Raw genomic sequence first — 13,867 nt, 5'->3', positions numbered from 1 at the left:
TGACCCTGGAGGGCGAGCTCAGTCCCTCCGACGCTGACCCTGGAGGGCGAGCTCAGTCCCTCCGACGATGAACCTGGAGGGAGCGCTCAGTCCCTCCGACACTGACCCTGGAGGGCGAGCTCAGTCCCTCCGACGCTGACCCTGGAGGGCGAGCTCAGTCCCTCCGACGCTGACCCTGGAGGGCGAGCTCAGTCCCACCGACGCTGACCCTGGAGGGCGAGCTCAGTCCCTCCGACGCTGACCCTGGAGGGCGAGCTCAGTCCCTCCGACGCTGACCCTGGAGGGCGAGCTCAGTCCCTCCGACGCTGACCCTGGAGGGCGAGCTCAGTCCCTCCGACGCTGACCCTGGAGGGCGAGCTCAGTCCCTCCGACGCTGACCCTGGAGGGCGAGCTCAGTCCCTCCGACGCTGACCCTGGAGGGAGAGCTCAGTCCCTCCGACACTGACCCTGGAGGGAGAGCTCAGTCCCTCTGACACTGACCCTGGAGGGAGAGCTCAGTCCCTCTGACACTGACCCTGGAGGGCGAGCTCAGTCCCTCTGACGCTGACCCTGGAGGGAGAGCTCAGTCCCTCCGACGCTGACCCTGGAGGGCGAGCTCAGTCCCTCCGACGTTGAACCTGGAGGGAGAGCTCAGTCCCTCCGACACTGACCCTGGAGGGAGAGCTCAGTCCCTCTGACGCTGACCCTGGAGGGAGAGCTCAGTGCCTCTGACACTGACCCTGGAGGGAGAGCTCAGTCCCTCTGACGCTGACCCTGGAGGGAGAGCTCAGTCCCACCGACGCTGACCCTGGAGGGCGAGCTCAGTCCCTCTGACGCTGACCCTGGAGGGCGAGCTCAGTCCCTCCGACGCTGACCCTGGAGGGAGAGCTCAGTCCCTCCAACGCTGACCCTGGAGGGAGAGCTCAGTCCCTCCGACGCTGACCCTGGAGGGAGAGCTCAGTCCCACCGACGCTGACCCTGGAGGGAGAGCTCAGTCCCTCTGACACTGACCCTGGAGGGAGAGCTCAGTCCCTCTGACACTGACCCTGGAGGGCGAGCTCAGTCCCTCTGACACTGACCCTGGAGGGAGAGCTCAGTCCCACCGACGCTGACCCTGGAGGGAGAGCTCAGTCCCTCTGACGCTGACCCTGGAGGGCGAGCTCAGTCCCTCCGACGCTGACCCTGGAGGGCGAGCTCAGTCCCTCTGACACTGACCCTGGAGGGAGAGCTCAGTCCCACCGACGCTGACCCTGGAGGGAGAGCTCAGTCCCACCGACGCTGACCCTGGAGGGCGAGCTCAGTCCCTCTGACACTGACCCTGGAGGGCGAGCTCAGTCCCTCTGACACTGACCCTGGAGGGAGAGCTCAGTCCCACCGACGCTGACCCTGGAGGGCGAGCTCAGTCCCACCGACGCTGACCCTGGAGGGCGAGCTCAGTCCCTCTGACACTGACCCTGGAGGGAGAGCTCAGTCCCTCTGACACTGACGCTGGAGGGAGAGCTCAGTCCCACCGACGCTGACCCTGGAGGGAGAGCTCAGTCCCTCTGACACTGACCCTGGAGGGAGAGCTCAATCCCTCTGATGCTGACCCTGGAGGGAGAGCTCAGTCCCTCCGACGCTGACCCTGGAGGGAGCGCTCAGTCCCTCCGATGCTGACCCTGGAGGGCGAGCTCAGTCCCTCCGACGCTGACCCTGGAGGGAGAGCTCAGTCCCACCGACGCTGACCCTGGAGGGCGAGCTCAGTCCCTCCGACGCTGACCCTGGAGGGCGAGCTCAGTCCCTCTGACACTGACCCTGGAGGGAGCGCTCAGTCCCTCCGACGCTGACCCTGGAGGGAGCGCTCAGTCCCTCCGACGCTGACCCTGGAGGGAGAGCTCAGTCCCTCCGACACTGACCCTGGAGGGAGAGCTCAGTCCCTCTGACGCTGACCCTGGAGGGAGAGCTCAGTCCCTCTGACGCTGACCCTGGAGGGAGAGCTCAGTCCCTCCGACACTGACCCTGGAGGGAGAGCTCAGTCCCTCTGACGCTGACCCTGGAGCGAGAGCTCAGTCCCTCCGACGCTGACCCTGGAGGGAGAGCTCAGTCCCTCTGACGCTGACCCTGGAGGGAGAGCTCAGTCCCTCCGACGCTGACCCTGGAGGGCGAGCTCAGTCCCTCTGACGCTGACCCTGGAGGGCGAGCTCAGTCCCTCCGACGCTGATTTGGGAGGCTGGGGTCCGATGCCGGTGCAGCCCCCATTAACGTATGGAAATGTAGCACTTTTATATCTCACCTGGATGATACGGAATAATGTTTGAGGCAGACGACTCCTGAAACTGAAAAACTATTCAATTGCTGAAAATGGCTGTTTGCCTATCTCAGTCTGACAAAGCCGTAGTCTTTGCCGACTACAAATGAGCTGGATGTTGCTGCCTTTAAATAGCGCCCCTCCTGCGGCCTCCGACTGCCGTTATTGACTAGGCACTCAGGCGGGAGTTTCTGATCCGGGACGGTCATGGAGTGCTGTGCACTGGGTGATGTCTTGACCTACGGGCCATGGCGGACTGAGGCGGTAAGTCTTGGCGCCAGTACAAACCCATCGGACATTCGCGGGCAGCGTTCCATCCGCCACGCGGTAGGGAAACCATCAGCGCCTCGTTACCACCCCCTGCAGGCACTAAAGGGAGGTGCAAAGGTGGCCAATTTCTCCCCCAAACATCTCAAATCCAGGATATTATCTTAATCAGACCTCCCCCGGGAATAAGGCTGAATGCTGTCCTCCGACAGGACTGATGCAGCAATTAATTTACAGTTTTAGAAACAGAGAAACATAGAAATTAGGAGCAGGAGCCTGCACCACCATTCAATATGATCATGGCTGATCCTCTATCTCACCATATTCCCACTTTTTCCCCATACCCTGTGATGCCTTTTATATCTCGAAATCTATCTATCTCCCTCTTAAATATATTCAGTGACTTGGCCTCCACAGCCTTCTGTGGTAGAGAATTCCACAGGTTCACCACCCTCTGAGTGAAAACGTTTCTCCTCATCTCGGTCCGAAATTTCCTCCCCTGTATCCTGAGACTGTGATCTCTTGTTCTAGACTTCCCAACCCAGGGAAACATTCTCCCCGCATCCAGTCTGTCCAACCCTGTCAGAATTTTATACGTTTCAATGAGATCCCCTCTCATTCTTCTAAACTCTAGTGAATACAGGCCCAGTCCACCCAATCTCTCCTCATACCACAGTCCCCCCATCCCAGGAATCAGTCTGGTGAACCTTCGCTGCACTCCCTCTATGGCAAGTATATCCTTCCTTAGGTAAGGAGACCGACACTGCACACAATACTCCAGGTGTGGTCTCACCAGGGCCCTGTATAACTGGAGTAAGACATCCTTGCTCCTGTACTCAAACCCTCTTGCAATGAAGGCCAACATACCATTTGCCCCTAACTGCTTGCTGCACCATGTGTGCTCTCAATGACTGGTGTACAAGGACACCCAGGTCCCTCTGTACATCCACACTTCCCAAGCCATCACCATTTAAATAATACTTTTTATATTTTTCATACCAAAGTGGATAACTTCACATTTATCCACGTTATACTACTGTATCTGCCATATATTTTCATATCCTCGTATTGACCATATTTACTCTCGCTGATTCATATATAAATGTGAACGATTTCTGCAGAGCGTACACTGAATCCAGGGACACAAGCAGACCCCTTTCTCTCTGCCCGTGCAGTTTGCCAGTTAAATGATGAACTTTGAGTCTCAGACACAGAGACAGTGAAAGGCCAGGTTCCGGATTGGGGCCCAGGAATGAGTGGGTGATATTAGGGGCAGACCCTGAACCTGCTCCAGTCACATCCCCTCTATTTTACTGCACATGTTTGCCTGTTGATTGGTTAATGGCTCCAGTGAAATGAGAACTGTGCCAGTCCCTGACACCAGTCCTCCAGTTCACTCCTGGCCAGCCACACAACCTCCACCTCCCATCAACAGCAACCGACCCAAAGCTCTGCCCATGTCCGTGTCCAGCCCTCCCCAAGTCCAGCGTCTCTATCACCCTCGCCCTCAGTCACCATCTTTGATTCTCAGTCCTCCAACACCTTAAATTTCAGGTTGTTAACCTTGGATTGAAATCCCTCCGTGGCCTCCCCCTCCCCACCATAACCCTCACCTCAACACCACACAACCAACACAGCAGTGGCAGAAGCAAAATGCGTACAGCATTGGCTACGGGACTGGAAAATAGAGAGTTGTGGTGAATGGCTGATTTTGGGAGTGGAGCGAGGTGCACAGTGGGGTTCCCCACTGCTGTGTTTGGTAAATATTCATGACTTGGAATTGGAGGGGCAAGGCACAACTCCAAAACGTGAAGATGACACGAAACTTGGACGTGCAGTGAACTGTGGAGGAGGGAGAGAGAGTTCAGGGAGACAGAGGCCGGCTGGTGGAATGGGCAGGCACGGGGCAGGGTGGGTGAGGAGAGACCATCCACAGTAAATGGTACCATTGTAAAGGGGTTGCAGGAACAGAGAGAGCTGGGGATGTTGTGCACAAATCTCTGAAGGTGGCAGGTTCACAGTTGATAAACTAAGTGAGATCCTGCGCTTTATAGAGAGACGGGCCTGGAAACGGTGCACTGGGGCTTCAATCCCACCATATTGGGCGGCGTTTAGCGGCGGTACTATGGCCCGCGGACGCAGATCGTGATGTCCTCGCCGTGCCCAGCGCACCATTAGCGCCCCAGCAGGGCTGGCGATAACACCAGCAGCTGGAGGAGGCACGCATTGGGCGGTCAGACACCGGGCCATAATGAAAGGATAGGTGGCCGAGGTAAGTGAGAAAAAGCCGAGCTTTGCTGCTGCCGCTTTCTGTGCCGGCTCGCTGCTCGAGTGCTGGGCGGATCGATGGGTCCATCGCTCCCTGGGGGTCTGGGCAGCTGCAGGAAGGGCCCTGTGTATGTGGCAGCGCTGCACAAGTCTGTTCCCTGTTAGCGCTCCACTGAGCAAGTGGATGGTTTGAGTTAGCGCTCCACTGAGCAAGTGGATGGTTTGAGTTAGCGCTCCACTGAGCAAGTGGATGGTTTGAGTTAGCGCTCCACTGAGCAAGTGGATGGTTTGAGTTAGCGCTCCACTGCCTTCCTGCAGCGCGAAAGTCGATAATTAATCTCTCCCCCATCCAGTAAAAAGCCAGCTCTGTTAAAACAAACACTGCTTTGACCTCAGTGAGGTACTGCGTCCTATTGTGGGCAGACACTTCAGGAAGGACATGGAGGCTTTGAATAGGGTTGTGAAGAGTTTACTGGAACAGTTCCATGGACAGGCTCGAGAAGCTGCGGCTCTCCCTGGAGCAGAGAAAGCCAAGGGAAGATTTGATAGAGGTCTTTCAAATCAGGAAGGGTTCCGATCGAGTGGATAAAGAGAGATTGTTTGCAGTGACTGAATGCCCGAGAACCAGTGGGCACAGATTTAAGGGGATTGGCTAAAGAGCCAGAGGCCACAGCAGACCAAACCTTTGTATGCCGCGAGTGGTTAAGGTTTAGAAAGCACTGCCTGAAATGCTGGTGGGGCAGACTCGAGGGGGATTTGGATAAACACTTGAAGGGGGGAAAATTGCAGGGATATGGGGAAAATTGCAGGGATATGGGGAAAATTGCAGGGATATGGGGAAAATTGCAGGGATATGGGGAGAATAGCAGGGATATGGGGAAAGAGCCGGGGAATGGGACTGACTGGATCGCCCTTCGGAAGAGGCAGTGCAGACTGGGTGGGCCTTGCTGCTGCACTAGTCTGTGATTCTCCAAGTGACCGAACTCTTTGGTAGATCATTGCTCTCCTTGCTCCTTTCCCATAGAGAAGGTAGGTGTATCAGTTGATAAATGTGCAGAAACAGTTAGTTCTGCAGGGAAACGTCCAGCTGGAAGCCCAGCGCCCCTTACATTGGGCTTTCGGTAGAAGCAGGTGAATTGCTTGTAATCAAAGGGACACCTATAATGAAAGATTCACTTGGTTGAATATACGTTATATGTAACAAGTGTGTAACCATCGAAACAATGACAAAGTGTGCCTACTGAAAACTCACTAAACCTAAAATTATTACTGTGAATAGCTCACTAAAATTAGCCGTATATCGGGTGCAGAGATGTGTTGATTATCACGGGTAAGGGAACAGTGAGATATGGGTGGTTTAATAACCGTGTACACTGAGGGAGGAATTGTGCAACGCTCATCGATTCCACAAGGTTAAGCTGTAAGTATTGTGTATGCATATTGAAGCATTAGTACATGTTATATGCTGAATAAATATCTGTGATACCAGATAGCAAATGTCTCAGGACTTTATTGATTTGACGAGTAAATGATAGAACAGCTATCCTGTAAAACCAGGAAAAGCAATCCATGAGAGAGACTTGGGTCTGCAGCTAAACCCGACAACCCCCTGGTTTTCCCTGGCAACAAGGGCCTGTGTCCTCACAGAGGGGCACAGGACGGGCTGGGGGCTGGGGATTGACAGCACAACTCTAGGGTTTCAGGCTCACTTCCCCTGATTTCAGTTGTGGGTTATTTCCCATGTTAGTCAAAAGTTGATTGAACGAAGTTCTTAAAAATGATACAACTCTCCTTTAAAAGCGCACATTAATTTGATGAAAACATTTGTTGGTAATGAATCATCCACCACGAGTGCTTCCACTGACTTTAATCGTGTTCAGATATAATGCTGGAGAAGGGACTGTGTGCAGATATGGTGACGTGGGCGGAGGTATTGCGAAGTAGCTGAAGTTATTGTGAAATGTGTGAAGTGATTGATTGCAATGACGGAGAGACAGTCGGTTCTCGCCATTATTATTGTGTATCACTGACAGTAATTTCTGGCACAGCACGTGTGGAAATATGGAAGTTGCTGTCAGTGATACACTGCTCCTCCATATAGTGCAATCAACACAGAATTAATCATTTGACTTGAACTTGAACGTTTTACGCAGGATTCCCGCTGTACAAACCATTGAAAATGTCCAACCTTGCTGAATGAGTATTTAATGGTGTACTAATTTATCATTACTGCTGAACGACCTCTCTGGCCCTGAAAATCTCATGTTTCAACTGTGGAGTGTCATTCCCTCAAAATAACATTTACACATTCCATGACTTTTAAAATAATAATAATTTTTTTTTTAATTTCTGGTTTATGATATGTCAGCTCCACTTTAATCTAATTTGTATATGCCAATCTTTATTTCACTTTTTGTAAACTGATTAAAAATGGAATTATAATCTGTGCTTTGTAGCTCATTCTTTGCTGTCTGTGAGATTTATTCAATCTGATTGGATGACCAGCCGGCTTGGTGACTTCACTGTTGCTGGATCCCTCATAGATGTCGCTAAAGTCACATCGGAATAGGGGAAGCCGACTTTCTAGAACCGGGAACATCTTTGTGTGCACTGTTTGTTGTAACTTCCCTTCGCCAATGACCACAAAATCCGGGTCATAATGAAGTGTGTTTGGAGATATGTTTTATTTAATCATTCATCGCTGGCAAGGCCGGCATTTATTGCCCCTTGAGAAGATGATGGTGAGCCGCCTTCTTGAACCGCTGCAGTCCGTGTGGTGAAGGTGCTCCCACAGTGCTGACTGGGACACCTGAGTGTCTCGCTGGGCCATTTCAGAGGGCAGTTAAGAGTCAACCACATTGCTGTGGGTCTGGAGTCACATATCGGCCAGACCGGGTAAGGGCGGCAGATTTCCTTCCCTAAAGGGCATTAGTGAACCAATCCTGAAATGTCATGATTACTAACACTAGCTTTTTATTCCAGGTTTATTTAAATTACCCAGCTGCCGTGGTGGGATTTGAACCCATGTCTCTGGATTATTAGTGTGGGTCTCGGGATTACTGGTCCAGTAACATTGCCACTATGGTACCGGACCTCGCATGAGCCCGGATGGAACTTTACTGTGAAACAATGACTTTCTCCTTACAACATAGAGTCAAAGTCCTGAGTTTTGTCCAATACATCAATTACATTTTTGTTTAATTTACTTAAAACTCTACTTGGATAGATTTTTTTTCAAATACACTGCAATATTTCACCCAAGTCCATTTTATATTTTCAAGATTATCTCAATTCCAGAGGCCAGTCCAGTCTGCAAGATGAGAGATGTTAATTAACTTTAACAGAAAAATCTCCCACCCCTTGACCACAGGAATCGTTTCAGACTGGGCCACATTGTTGGACAGGGACAGAGTCCAATTTTATTCCCAAATACAAACCTACACAGCACTGTCCAGGAACCATGACTGGACTTTTATGGCCATGTTAACACTTTCGGTCAATTTATCCATCTTGGTGCAGGAACAGCAACTCCGATCAATATAACGTCTCAATTTCAATTTTAGAAACAAATGCTGCACAGGCTTATAGTGGAGACCAGACTCTCCCTCTCCTAATTCCTCCCTCGAGCACACACATTGTACGATGGGAAATGACCCTGAATCGGTTAAAGTTTCGCACCTTTGCAACCACAACCTTCGGAACTCCTGGTCGCGGCTGCAGAGAACAGTATCTATCCATTGGACCATGCTGTCCCCTACCACATCTGCATTGCCTCTCACTTCCCCCATGTGAATGGCCTCCTGCACCATGGTGCCCTGGTCAACCTGCTCCTTCCTGTTGGATAAGGGCAAAGGCTCCTTCAGCACTGCACCTGGGGTCCCCTTACCTGCCTGAGTCACAGTCACATCCTCCTGTTCCTGACCACTAACCAGACCTGTACCACTAGCTAACCTAAGGGCAAGTACTGAGGGAGCACCGCACTGTCGGAGGGGCAGTACTGAGGGAGTGTCGCACTGTTGGAGGGGCAGTACTGAGGGACCACCGCACTGTTGTAGGGGCAGTACTGAGGGAGTGTCGCACTGTCGGAGGGGCAGTACTGAGGGAGTGTCGCACTGTTGGAGGGGCAGTACTGAGGGAGTACCGCACTGTTGTAGGGGCAGTACTGAGGGAGTGTCGCACTGTCGGAGGGGCCATCTTTCAGATGAGACGTTAAACCGAGGCCCCGTTTGCTCTCTCAGGTAGACGTAAAAGATCCCACAATTGGAAGAAGAATGGGGGAGTTCTTCATAACACAACCCCCTCATCTCAGGAATCAACCTGCTGAACTTTCTCTGAACTTGCTCCAATGCAAGTATATCCTTCCTTAAATACGGAGACCAAAACTGCACGCAGTACTCCAGGTGTGGCCTCACCAATACCCTGTACAGGTGTAGCAGGACTTCTCTGCTTTTATACTCTATCCCCCTTGCAATAAAGGCCCACATTCCATTTGTCTTCCTGATCACTTGCTGTACTTGTATTATAACTTTTTGTGTTTCATGTATATGGATGCCCAGGTGCCTCTCTACTGCAGCATTTTGTAATCTCCATTTAAATAATAATTAGCTTTTTTATTCTTCCTACCTAACTGAATAACCTCACATTTTCCCACATTAAACTCCATCTGCCCAATGTTTGCCCACTCACTTAGCCTGTCTATATCCCTTTGCAGATTTTTTGTGGCCTCCTCACAATTTACTACCTTTGTACCATCAGCAAACTTGGTTACATTACACTCGGTCCCTTCATCCAAGTCATTAATATAGATTGTAAATAGTTGAGGCCCCAGCACTGATCGAGCTATCTCGACTCTGTTTTCTGTTCATTAGCCAATCCTCTATCCATGCTAATATATTACCCCAACCCTGTAAACTTTTATCTTGTGCAGTAACCTTTTATGTGGCACCTTATCAAATGTCTTCTGGAAATCCAAATCCACCACATCGACTGGTTCCCCCTTATCCACCCTGCTCATTACATCCTCGAAGAACTCCAGCAAATTTGTCAAACATGATTCCCCTTTCTAAAACCATGCTGACTCTGCTTGATTCAATTATGGTTTTCCAAATGTCCTGCTTATACTTCCTTAATAATGGACTCCAACATTTTCCCAACCACAGATGTTAGGCTAACTGGACTATAGTTTCCTACTTTCTGTCTCCTTCGTTTTTTAAATCATCATCGTAGGCAGTCCCTCGAAGTCGAGGAAGACTTGCTTCCACTCTATAAGTGAGTTCTCAAGTGACTGAACAGTCCAATATGGTAAATATAGTCTCTGTCACAGGTGGGACAGACAGTGGTTGAGGGAAGGGGAGGGTGGGACTGGTTTGCCGCACGCTCCTTCCGCTGCCTGCGCTTGGTTTCTGCATGCTCTCGGCGACGAGACTCGAGGTGCTCAGCGCCCTCCCGGATACACTTCCTCCACTTAGGGCGGTCTTTGGCCAGGGACTCCCAGGTGCCACTGGGGATGTTGCACTTTATCAAGGAGGGTTTGAGGGTGTCCTTGAAGGATTTCCTCTGCCCACCTGGGGCTCACTTGTGGTGTTGAAGCTCTGCGTAGAGCGCTTGCTTTGGGAGTCTCGTATTGGGCATGCAGATGATGTGGCCCGTTCAGTGGAGTTGATCGAGCATGGTCAGTGCTTCGATGCTCTGGATATTGGCCTGAGCGAGGACACTGATGTTGGTGCACCTATCCTGCCAATGGAGGCAGTGCTGGTGGTATTTCTCCGGTCTTTTGAGGTGTCTATTGTATATAGTCCACGTCTCTGAGTCATACAGGAGGGCGGGTATTACTAATGTGTGATAGACCATGAGCTTGGTGCCAGCGTTGAGGTCCTGCTCTTCAAACACTTTCTTCCTCAGGCGACCGAAGGCTGCAATGGCACACTGGAGGCGGTGTTGGACCTCGTCGGCAATGTCTGCTCTTGCTGACAGTAGGTTCCTGAGGTATGGAAAGTGGTCCACGTTGTCCAAGGCCACGCCGTGGATTTTGATAATCAGGGGGCAGTGCTGTATGGTGGGATCAGGTTGGTAGAGAACCTTGGTCTTACAGATGTTTAGCGTAAAGCCCCTGCTAATACTTCCTTAATAATGGACTCCGACATTTTCCCAATGACAGATGTTAGGCTAACTGGTCTATAGTTTCCTGCTTTCTGTCTCCCTCCTTTCTTAAATAGGGGCGTTACATTTGCAGTTTTCCAATCCGCTGGGACCTCTCCAGAATCCAGGGAATTTTGGTAAATTACAACCAATGCATCCACTATCTCTGCAGCCACTTCTTTTAAGACCCTAGGATGTAGGTCATCAGGTCCAGGGGCCTTGTCCACCTTTAGTCCCATTAGTTTGCCTATTAGCTTTTCTCCAGTGATAGGGATTGTTTTAAGTTCACCCACCTCCCAATAGCCCCTTGATTATTATTATTGGGATGTTTTTAGTGTCCTCTACTGTGACGACCGATACAAAATATTTGGCCAAAGTCTCTGCCAGTTCCGTTTCCCATTATGAATTCTCCGGTATCATCCTCTAAGGGACTAACGTTTACTTTAGCTGCTCTCTTCTGTTTTATATACCTGTAGAAGCTCTGTCTGTTTTTATATTTCTTGCAGGTTTCCTCTCATAAATTATCTTCTCTCTTATTATTATTTTTTTAGTTGTCCTTTGCTGGTTTCTAAAGATTTCCCAATCCTCTGACCTCCCACTGTTCTTCGCAACATTGTATGCCTTAGTTTTCAATTTGATAATGTCCTTTACTGCCTTAGTTAGCCAGGGATGGTTCATCCTTCTCTGAGAGTCTTTCTTTCTCACTGGAATATATATTTGCTGAGAATTATGAAATATCTCCTTAAATGTCTGCCACAACTTTGCTACCGTCTTATCCTTTAATCTATTTTCCCAGGCCACTTTACCCAACTCTGTCTTCATACCTTTGTAATCGCATTTATTTAGGTTTAAGACACAGTTTCAGACCCAAGTTCCTCACCCTCAAACTGAAGGTGAAATTCTACCATGCTACGATCACTTTTCCCAAGAGGATCCTTTACTACGAGATCATTAATTAATCCTGTCTCGTTGCACATTAGCAGATCTAAGATCGCCTGCTCCCTGGTTGGTTCCACGACATATTGTTCCAAGAAACCATCCAGATTACACTCTATGAACCCACCCTCCAGACTACCTCTGCCAATTTGATTTATCCAATCAATATGAAAATTAAAATCGCCCATGATTATTGCAGTACCTCCCTTACAAGCCTCCGAAATGTTTGATATATACTCTGTCCTACAGTGTGCTTACTGTTAGGGGGCCTGTAGGCCTGAATATGCCCTGGAAGTTTTTGCTCAGAAAGTGAATCATAGAATCATAGATATTTACAGCATGGAAGGAGATCACTCGTTCCATTGTGCCCATGGTGGCCGACAAAGAGCCATCCAACCGAATCCCATTTGCAGCTCTTTGCCCGTAGCCCGGTAGGTTATGGTTCTTCTAGTGTATATCCAGGGACAGCACGGGTTAGATACAGAGTAAAGCTCCCTCTACACTGTCCCACCAAACACTCTCAGGGCAGGTACAGCACGGGGTTAGATACAGAGTAAAGCTCCCTCTACACTGTCCCACCAAACACTCCCAGGGCAGGTACAGCATGGGTTAGATACAGAGTAAAGCTCCCTCTACACTGTCCCATCAAACACTCTCAGGGCAGGTACAGCACGGGGTTAGATACAGAGTAAAGCTCCCTCTACACTGTCCCATCAAACACTCCCAGGGCAGGTACAGTGGGTTAGATACAGAGTAAAGCTCCCTCTACACTGTCCCATCAAACACTCCCAGGGCAGGCACAGCACGGGTTAGATACAGAGTAAAGCTCCCTCTACACTGTCCCATCAAACACTCCCAGGGCAGGTACAGGGGGTTAGATACAGAGTAAAGCTCCCTCTACACTGTCCCATCAAACACTCCCAGGGCAGGTACAGTGGGTTAGATACAGAGTAAAACTCCCTCTACACTGTCCCATCAAACACTCCCAGGGCAGGCACAGCACGGGTTAGATACAGAGTAAAGCTCCCTCTACACTGTCCCATCAAACACTCCCAGGGCAGGTACAGCACGGGTTAGATACAGAGTAAAGCTCCCTCTACACTGTCCCATCAAACACTCCCAGGGCAGGTACAGTGGGTTAGATACAGAGTAAAGCTCCCTCTACACTGTCCCATCAAACACTCCCAGGGCAGGCACAGCACGGGTTAGATACAGAGTAAAGCTCCCTCTACACTGTCCCACCAAACACTCTCAGGACAGGTACAGGGGGTTAGATACAGAGTAAAGCTCCCTCTACACTGTCCCATCAAACACTCCCAGGGCAGGCACAGCACGGGTTAGATACAGAGTAAAGCTCCCTCTTACACTATCCCATTAAACATAAGAACATAAGAAATAGGAGCAGGAGTCGGCCATTTGGTCCCTCAAGCCTGCTCTACCATTTAATGAGATCATGGACTCAGCTCCACTTCCCCGCCCGCTCCCCATAACCCTTTACTCCCTTATCGCTCAAAAATCTGTCCATCTCTACCTTAAATATATTCAATGACCCAGCCTCCACAGCTCTCTGGGGCAGAGAATTCCACAGATTTACAACCTTCAGAGAGAAGAAATTTCTCATCTGTTTTAAATGGGTGGCCCTTTATTCTGAGACTATGTCCCCTAGTTTTAATTTTCCCAATGAGTGGAAATATCCTCCCTGCATCCACCTTGTCGAGTCCCTTCATTATCTTATAAGTTTCGATAAGATCGCCTCTCATTCTTCTGAACTCCAATGAGTATAGGTCCAACCTACTCAACCTATCTTCATAAATCAACGTCCTCATCTCCGAAATCAACCTGGTGAACCTTCTTTGAACAGTCTCCAAAGCAAATATATCCTTCCTTAAATACGGAGACCAAAACTGCACGCAGTACTCCAGGTGTGGCCTCACCAATGCCCTGTACAGTTGTAGCAGGACTTCTCTGCTTTTATACTCCATCTCCCTTGCA

Source organism: Pristiophorus japonicus, unplaced genomic scaffold, assembly GCF_044704955.1.
Source record: "Pristiophorus japonicus isolate sPriJap1 unplaced genomic scaffold, sPriJap1.hap1 HAP1_SCAFFOLD_307, whole genome shotgun sequence".
NCBI classification, from domain to species: domain Eukaryota; kingdom Metazoa; phylum Chordata; class Chondrichthyes; family Pristiophoridae; genus Pristiophorus; species Pristiophorus japonicus.
Note: the sequence above shows the minus strand (reverse complement) of the source record.